Genomic DNA, 9,270 nt, shown 5'->3' with positions numbered 1-9,270 from the left:
ATTAAGTAATGGAATTTTTGTCCATTACGAAATACTAAAATCTGTATATTCCAATGCAGTGCTGCTACCTGCAAGCCTGCATAGGAAATATACCATTAATAGGCATAGAAGCTTTTTACAAGCTCTGGCTCATTACTACTAGGGAATGCCTTCCCCGATCTTAGCCAGGGGAAGGCGTTCCTGCCCGGTAAGTGAGCAGTTTCAGGTTTTTATACCTCTAAGATGCCATGGTCAAACATGCCATAGAGGGGAGGGAGGAGAACAGGGACATTACAGGACACAAAGACATCCCATTCTGCTCCTCCTTTAGTTAACCACCCCCATAAAAAAGAGAAAGAAGAGACGTTTCCCCCCCGTGTGAATTTACATTAGGTTAAGACATGTTTCTCAGTATTTGTGTGTGTGTCAAGTGCATTTCAGTATCAATTTCAGTAAAATTGTGTTGAATTAGTGTTTTGATGAAAAAAGTCCAAGGGGACATTTACTATTAGATTGATGGTTCTTTTTTGGTATATATTGGTCGCATGGAATGTCGCATGGCATTTTTTGCAGTAAATTTTGCAACATTTGCCTCCTTGTGCCACTTGACGCCACTTTTTATCGTGTTCTATGTTTATGACATGTGAATGTGTTTACACTCTAACGGCCCCGCTATAGTTAATGGGACTGGACAGTTTCTGGCAATGCCGGATCCAGAGAGACCTAGCAGGCTATTCCATGATGGATCTTACAAACCCTAGTGTGAAACTAGTCTTAAACTGCATTTATTATTGGTGACAATTTCAAATGTTGCAAAAAAAGTTGCTGTAGGTGTAAACCATATTGCTCTCATGACAAATATATTATTAAGGTGAGCCATGTCATAAATTTGGTGCAGACACACAAAGCAAAGACAGACTTAAAAATATTTTAGAAAAACCCAATAAGTTAGGTGTGAGTGAAATCTTACAGACAGGGCCCAAGGATGAGGGCAGTCATCTAAGTTGCTAGTAGTAAAAGTGAAGGGGGAGGGGGTTACTTGAATAAAAAATATAAATACTCTGCCTTTTGCCATTGTAATATGTCTCCAAATGTCTGTGAAGGTTCTCATTTATCCAGGTCATGTTATAGCTGTAAAGAATAAATCAAGGCAACTGGACTTACTGTAGATTTCTTGAAAACGTTTCACTCTCAGAATTGAGAAAGCTCGTTGGAAGAACGAGTGAAATGTTTTCAAGAAATCTACAGTACGTCCAGTTGCCTTGATTTATTCTTTACAGATATGTCTCCAGGTGTATTATATTTATGTATGAAAAATATATCAATCTGATTTGGTAATCCTCTTCAAATCTAGTGTATGCTTATTTGGAGTAAAGAACACCTGGAGGACTCATCACCAGGATTCAACAAGAGTTATATAAAAAATGAATAATGAGATTTATTTTCAGTCTTCATAAGAGTTGATTACTTACAGAAATAGTTTAGGAAAAGTCTTAATGTCCTTGAAGTATCATTGTTGAAGGTTAGGAATCTTTAGGCTCTTCATCTCTAGCCAGCAAACACCCCCAACAGAGTGAGTGTAAGAAGACTACCCTTTGTCTGTCCCTGTCAGTCATTTTTACCAGAGATACAGGCGTGTCTTTACTAATGTATGGGCTTATACATTGTCATATATGGTAGACTTAAAATATAGGTCTTGATGTTCCCATACAGACCTCCCATTGCCAAGTGTATTACTATAAATGGTGTGTAATGTAATACATACTTTATATTCAATATCTATTAATATTACATCACATATTATTTAACAGAAATCTGAACATTACTTTGGTTCATTCTTTTCTAGGGATGAATGGAAACTTATCTGTTGGATGAACTTGTGTTGTCAATGGCCACTTATAATTACCCCTGAAGCTATGGTACATTGTGTACTGGTTCCAAGCTGAGACATAGAAAAGGTTGTGAGATTAAATTAAAACTAGAGCCATTACTCTTAGTCAAGGTCAAATTCAAGTCTTCTAATGAAATTTTCCTTATCTTTCATCTGTCTTGTACTTTCCCACAGACATACACCGATGAAACAAAATGTCTTAAGCAGCAATGTCAGTTAACACAAGAGATTACAGAACTGAATCAGTACAGTTTTTTTTTTCCAGTTAGAGTGGCAGCTTGATATAAGTACAGACTACTATATTGACTAATCATATTTATCTGTATGCTGCATATATGAGTACTGTATTTGAAATGGATATAATGTATGTAGAGTGCATTTGGAAAGTCTTTATACTCTTTCACTTTTTTCACATTTTGTTAATATCACAGATCAGCGGGTGTGATGTGCTCCGCCCTTAGAGCAGTGAAACATGAAACTAGCCGAACACAGGCTGTGACCAGGGCTGAGTGGAAGCTGTGGAGCGGAATCCTCAGAAGCAATAGCAGAACCCAGGAATGCAGCGGTAAGCGGGGGAACAGCGGCGCCCTGCAGCCGCTGTAACAGTTAAGTTGCAGTCTTGTGCTAAAGTAAAAAAAAATATCAAGTTTCCCCACATCAATCTGCACTCAGCACCCTATAATAAGAAAGTGAAAACAAAATTCTAGAAATGTTTGCAAATGTATTTTAAAAAAAAGAAAAGGAAAACAATTGCATGGACATTTAGACCCTTTGCTATGACACTTTACTATGAAATTTAAATCTGGAGGATTACTATTGTTCTTGATCATTTTTGAGATGTTTCACCATCTTGTTTTTGTGGTAAATTCAGTTGATTTGACATGATTTGGAAAGACACACCCCTGTGTATATAACGTTTCATAGCTGACAATGCATATCAGAGCAAAGACCAAGCTATGGGGAGGAAAGAACTGCCCGTAGAGCTCAGAGACAAAAAATTCTGCTGCTCTGAAAGTTCCCAAGAACACAGTGGTCTTCATAATTCCTAAACGGAAGATGTTTAGAACAACAAGGACACTTCCTAAAGCTGGCAGGCCCACCAAACTAATCAGTGGGAGAAGGGCCTACCTAAGATAGGTGTCCAACAACCCAATGGTCACACAAGATCCTGTGTGCAGTGGTGAGAAATAAAAGACACTGACTGTAAGAAAAAAAGATTTTCTGATCTGATGAACCATTTTCATTTTTTCATCATCACATTACAAGAGCTATAACTTTTTATTTTTTATTGATGTAGCCGTATGTTTTTTGCATTTCAAGTCGTTTTTAATTGCACCATTTTGGGGTACACATAACTTACTGATTAACTTTTATTAACTCTTTCTGGGTGGGGGGAAAGCAATACTGCCACTGAGTTTTTACAATATGCATTTTACTGCATTCATTTTTCTAAGCATAAATAATATGATAACTTCAGTCTCTATGTCAGTACAATTATAGTCATACAAAATACATTGTTTTCTTTTATATTGTGCTACTTTTTCACAATAAAAACTCATTTTTATTTAAAAATAGAAAATAAATCGTATTAGCATTGCCCCATCCCAAGACCCACACCTTTTTTAAATTTTTCTTTCTATAGAGCTGTGTGAGGCTTGATTATTGCTGAACTGCTTGTACTTTTTATTAGTATCATATTGGGAAAACATAAGGCTACTTTCACATTTGCGTTTTGACATTCCAGTTTTGAGATCCGTCAGAGGATCTCAAAACTGGGCCAAAATGGTTCCATTTTGTCCCTATGGATGCACCACTTGGAACCGAACGCGAGTTCGGGAATTCGTTTTTTTACAGTAGAAATTAATTTATGAATTTATTGCACGAAGTCTCGCGAGACTTTGCGAAGCAATAACTTCGGCTCATCGGAGCCAATACATTCTAATACTGTACGGAGGATCTGCAGAGACGAATGGCATAAATTCCCCCAAATTCAGGTGTGCAAACCTTGTGGCATCTTACCCAAGAAGACTGGAGGCTGTAATCACTGCCAATTGTGCTTCAGCTAAGTGCTGAGTAAAGATCTGAATATTTAATGCAATAGTTTAGTTTATCCTTATCAATATTTAAAAAAAAATATTTCTAACCTTCTGTTTTCATTTTGTATACTGTGTGCAGAAAGATGGAGACAAACTTGACAATTTTTTTTAGCACAAGGCCACAACAAAACAAAAAGTGAAAGGGTCTGAAGACTTTCTGAATGCACTGTATATACAGTGTCTTTGCCTGTTCTTCCACTCATCCAGTGCTGTTTATTAGCTTCATCAACTTGCTACATGTGTTATTAATTTCAGTACGGGGCAGAGTAGGAGTAGACATGAATTACTGCAGCCCTTTACTTCTACATCCTCTGTGCTGAGACAGATTACAGTAAGAGACTTGTATCTCTAATAATTTATTGAGTTCTTTTCTGGGACTTGAAAAGGTTATGCTAAAGGGAATGTGATAAAACAAAAGAAAAATCCCCTTCCACGCCCTTAGGTCCTGAAGGTCCTTGTTGATTTTCCTGTAGCTGTGATGTTAGCATGTACAGCTTGAGACTATGGTTTCTGCATTGTATCCGTAACATGTCAGATAATGATAAGTTATCGTTAGTTAATTAGGAAGCAAGGCCGTTGGCGAGCCTGGTGCAAAGGTTTTATGAGTTGGCTCCTTCCTCTGCCTTTCTGGTTTACAACAGTATACAATATGTATACAATCTATAGAATTCAGCACCCCTAAATAAATACAGTACCTATACCAGACAAAATCGAAATCGGACCCCTAAATACATACAAACCCCATACAACACGCCTTAACTTCATTCTGATATGTCACATACATGAAACCAGAGGATTTGCGAAACGCGCGTTGGGGCATTTGCACACTAAGAGCCTCGGGTGTACAGTCCATTATGGGTAATTGATCTTTGTCATTATTAGCCACATGTTGTTTTGTCATGTAGCTCATGCATACATGCTTTGTTGTGCGGACCTGTCATCACTAGGGATGAGCGAACTCGAACTGTATAGTTCGGGTTCGTACCGAATTTTGGGGTGTCCGTGACACGGACCCGAACCCGGACATTTTCGTAAAAGTCAGGGTTCGGGTTCGGTGTTCGTCGCTTTCTTGGCGCTTTTTGATGCTTTCTTGGCGCTTTTTGAAAGGCTGCAAAGCAGCCAATCAACAAGCGTCATACTACTTGCCCCAAGAGGCCGTCACAGCCATGCCTACTATTGGCATGGCTGTGATTGGCCAGAGCACCATTTGACCCAGCCTCTATTTAAGCTGGAGTCACATAGCGCCGCCCGTCACTCTGCTCTGATCAGCATAGGGAGAGGTTGCGGCTGCGACAGTAGGGCGAGATTAGGCAGATTAACTCCTCCAAAGGACTTGATTAATTGATCGATCTGCAGCTGTGGATCATTGAGCTGCTGATACTCAATTGCTCACTGTTTTTAGGCTGCCCAGACCGTTTGTCAGTCACTTTTTTCTGGGGTGATCGGCGGCCATTTTGTGTCTTGTGGTGTGCCAGCACAAGCTGCGACCAAGTGCATTTAACCCTCAATGGTGTGGTTGTTTTTTGGCTAAAGCCTACATCAGGGTGAAGCTGTCACACCAAGGGCATTTAACCAGCAATAGTCTGTTTATTTTTTGGCCATATACTACATCAGGGGCAAGCTGCGCCCGTCACCAAGTGCATTTAACCCTCAGTAGTGTGGTTGGTCAAGCTGTCACACCAAGTGCATTTAACCAGCAATAGTCTGTTCAATTTTTGGCCATATACTACATCAGGGGCAAGCTGCGCCCGTCACCAAGTGCATTTAACCCTCAGTAGTGTGGTTGGTCAAGCTGTCACACCAAGTGCATTTAACCAGCAATAGTCTGTTCATTTTTTGGCCATATACTACATCAGGGGCAAGCTGCGCCTGTCACCAAGTGCATTTAACCCTCAGTAGTGTGGTTGGTCAAGCTGTCACACCAAGGGCATTTAACCAGCAATAGTCTGTTCATTTTTTGGCCATATACTACATCAGGGGCAAGCTGTCACCAAGTGGATTTAACCCTCAATGGTGTGGTTGTTTTTTGGCTAAAGCCTACATCAGGGTGAAGCTGTCACACCAAGTGCATTTAACCAGCAATAGTCTGTTCATTTTTTGGCCATATACTACATCAGGGGCAAGCTGCGCCCGTCACCAAGTGCATTTAACCCTCAGTAGTGTGGTTGGTCAAGCTGTCACACCAAGTGCATTTAACCAGCAATAGTCTGTTCATTTTTTGGCCATATACTACATCAGGGGCAAGCTGCGCCCGTCACCAAGTGCATTTAACCCTCAGTAGTGTGGTTGGTCAAGCTGTCACACCAAGTGCATTTAACCAGCAATAGTCTGTTAATTTTTTGGCCATATACTACATCAGGGGCAAGCTGCGCCTGTCACCAAGTGCATTTAACCCTCAGTAGTGTGGTTGGTCAAGCTGTCACACCAAGTGCATTTAACCAGCAATAGTCTGTTCATTTTTTGGCCATATACTACATCAGGGGCAAGCTGCGCCTGTCACCAAGTGCATTTAACCCTCAGTAGTGTGGTTGGTCAAGCTGTCACACCAAGTGCATTTAACCAGCAATAGTGTGGTTATTTTTTGGCCATATCCCAGTCTAATTCTGTCAGTAAATCCATACCGGTCACCCAGCGCCTAAATACTAGGCCTCAAATTTATATCCCGCTAAATCTGTCGTTACCGCTGTACTGTTCTGGCTGGGCAAGTTATTTAGTGTCTGTCAAAGCACATTTTTTGTTCTGGGTTGAAATACAATTCCCAATTTAGCAATTTCCTAATTTAGTGGTTTCTGCTGTATCAGAGCTATTTGAAATCTATCCCTAAAAGGGTATATAATATTCAAGGTGCACATAGGGTCATTCAGAATAACGTCACACACACGCTACTGTGCATTTCCAAGTCTAATTCTGTCAGTAAATCCATACCGGTCACCCAGCGCCTAAATACTAGGCCTCACATTTATATCCCGCTAAATCTGTCGTTACCGCTGTACTGTTCTGGCTGGGCAAGTTATTTAGTGTCCGTCAAAGCACATTTTTTGTTCTGGGTTGAAATACAATTCCCAATTTAGCAATTTCATAATTTAGTGGTTTCTGCTGTATCAGAGCTATTTGAAATCTATCCCTAAAAGGGTATATAATATTCAAGGTGCACATAGGGTCATTCAGAATAACTTCACTCACACGCTACTGTGCATTTCCAAGTCTAATTCTGTCAGTAAATCCATACCGGTCACCCAGCGCCTAAATACTAGGCCTCAAATTTATATCCCGCTAAATCTGTTGTTACCGCTGTACTGTTCTGGCTGGGCAAGTTATTTAGTGTCCGTCAAAGCACATTTTTTGTTCTGGGTTGAAATACAATTCCCAATTTAGCAATTTCCTAATTTAGTGGTTTCTGCTGTATCAGAGCTATTTGAAATCTATCCCTAAAAGGGTATATAATATTCAAGGTGCACATAGGGTCATTCAGAATAACTTCACACACACGCTACTGTGCATTTCCAAGTCTAATTCTGTCAGTAAATCTATACCGGTCACCCAGTGCCTAAATACTAGGCCTCAAATTTATATTCAGCTGAATTTGAATACAATACATTGGGCCAAATAATATTTTTGTTGTTGTGGTGAACGATAACAATGAGGAAAACATCTAGTAAGGGACGCGGACGTGGACATGGTCGTGGTGGTGTTAGTGGACCCTCTGGTGCTGGGAGAGGACGTGGCCGTTCTGCCACATCCACACGTCCTAGTGTACCAACTACCTCAGGTCCCAGTAGCCGCCAGAATTTACAGCGATATATGGTGGGGCCCAATGCCGTTCTAAGGATGGTAAGGCCTGAGCAGGTACAGGCATTAGACAATTGGGTGGCCGACAGTGGATCCAGCACGTTCACATTATCTCCCACCCAGTCTTCTGCAGAAAGCGCACAGATGGCGCCTGAAAACCAACCCCATCAGTCTGTCACATCACCCCCATGCATACCAGGGAAACTGTCTGAGCCTCAAGTTATGCAGCAGTCTCTTATGCTGTTTGAAGACTCCGCTGGCAGGGTTTCCCAAGGGCATCCACCTAGCCCTTCCCCAGCGGTGAAAGACATAGAATGCACTGACGCACAACCACTTATGTTTCCTGATGATGAGGACATGGGAATACCACCTCAGCATGTCTCTGATGATGACGAAACACAGGTGCCAACTGCTGCGTCTTTCTGCAGTGTGCAGACTGAACAGGAGGTCAGGGATCAAGACTGGGTGGAAGACGATGCAGGGGACGATGAGGTCCTAGACCCCACATGGAATGAAGGTCGTGCCACTGACTTTCACAGTTCGGAGGAAGAGGCAGTGGTGAGACCGAGCCAACAGCGTAGCAAAAGAGGGAGCAGTGGGCAAAAGCAGAACACCCGCCGCCAAGAGACTCCGCCTGCTACTGACCGCCGCCATCTGGGACCGAGCACCCCAAAGGCAGCTTCAAGGAGTTCCCTGGCATGGCACTTCTTCAAACAATGTGCTGACGACAAGACCCGAGTGGTTTGCACGCTGTGCCATCAGAGCCTGAAGCGAGGCATTAACGTTCTGAACCTGAGCACAACCTGCATGACCAGGCACCTGCATGCAAAGCATAAACTGCAGTGGAATAAACACCTTAAAACCAAGGAAGTCACTCAGGCTCCCCCTGCTACCTCTTCTGCTGCTGCCGCCTCGGCCTCTTCTGCTGCTGCCGCCTCGGCCTCTTCCTCCGCCTCTGTTAAGGGACCTCTCTCCTCTGCCTGGGTGCTGGGCCTAAATATATGACAATGGACTGTTGCAGTGGTGTCTGACGTGAAGCCTGATTCTCTGCTATGATATGAAGACTGATTCTCTGCTGACATGAAGCCAGATTCTCTGTTACGGGACCTCTCTCCTCTGCCTGGGTGCTGGGCCTAAATTTATGAAAATGGACTCTTACAGTGGTGGCTGATGTGAAGCCTGATTCTCTGCTATGACATGCAGACTGATTCTCTGCTGACATGAAGCCAGATTCTCTGTTACGGGACCTCTCTCCTCTGCCTGGGTGCTGGGCCTAAATTTATGAAAATGGACTGTTACAGTGGTGGGTGACGTGAAGCCTGATTCTCTGCTATGACATGAAGACTGATTCTCTGCTGACATGAAGCCAGATTGTCTGTTACGGGACCTCTCTCCTCTGCCTGGGTGCTGGGCCTAAATTTATGAAAATGGACTCTTACAGTGGTGGGTGATGTGAAGCCTGATTCTCTGCTATGACATGCAGACTGATTCTCTGCTGACATGAAGCCAGATTCT

Source organism: Bufo gargarizans, chromosome 4 (genome assembly GCF_014858855.1).
Source record: "Bufo gargarizans isolate SCDJY-AF-19 chromosome 4, ASM1485885v1, whole genome shotgun sequence".
Taxonomy (NCBI): Eukaryota; Metazoa; Chordata; class Amphibia; order Anura; family Bufonidae; genus Bufo; species Bufo gargarizans.
Note: the sequence above shows the minus strand (reverse complement) of the source record.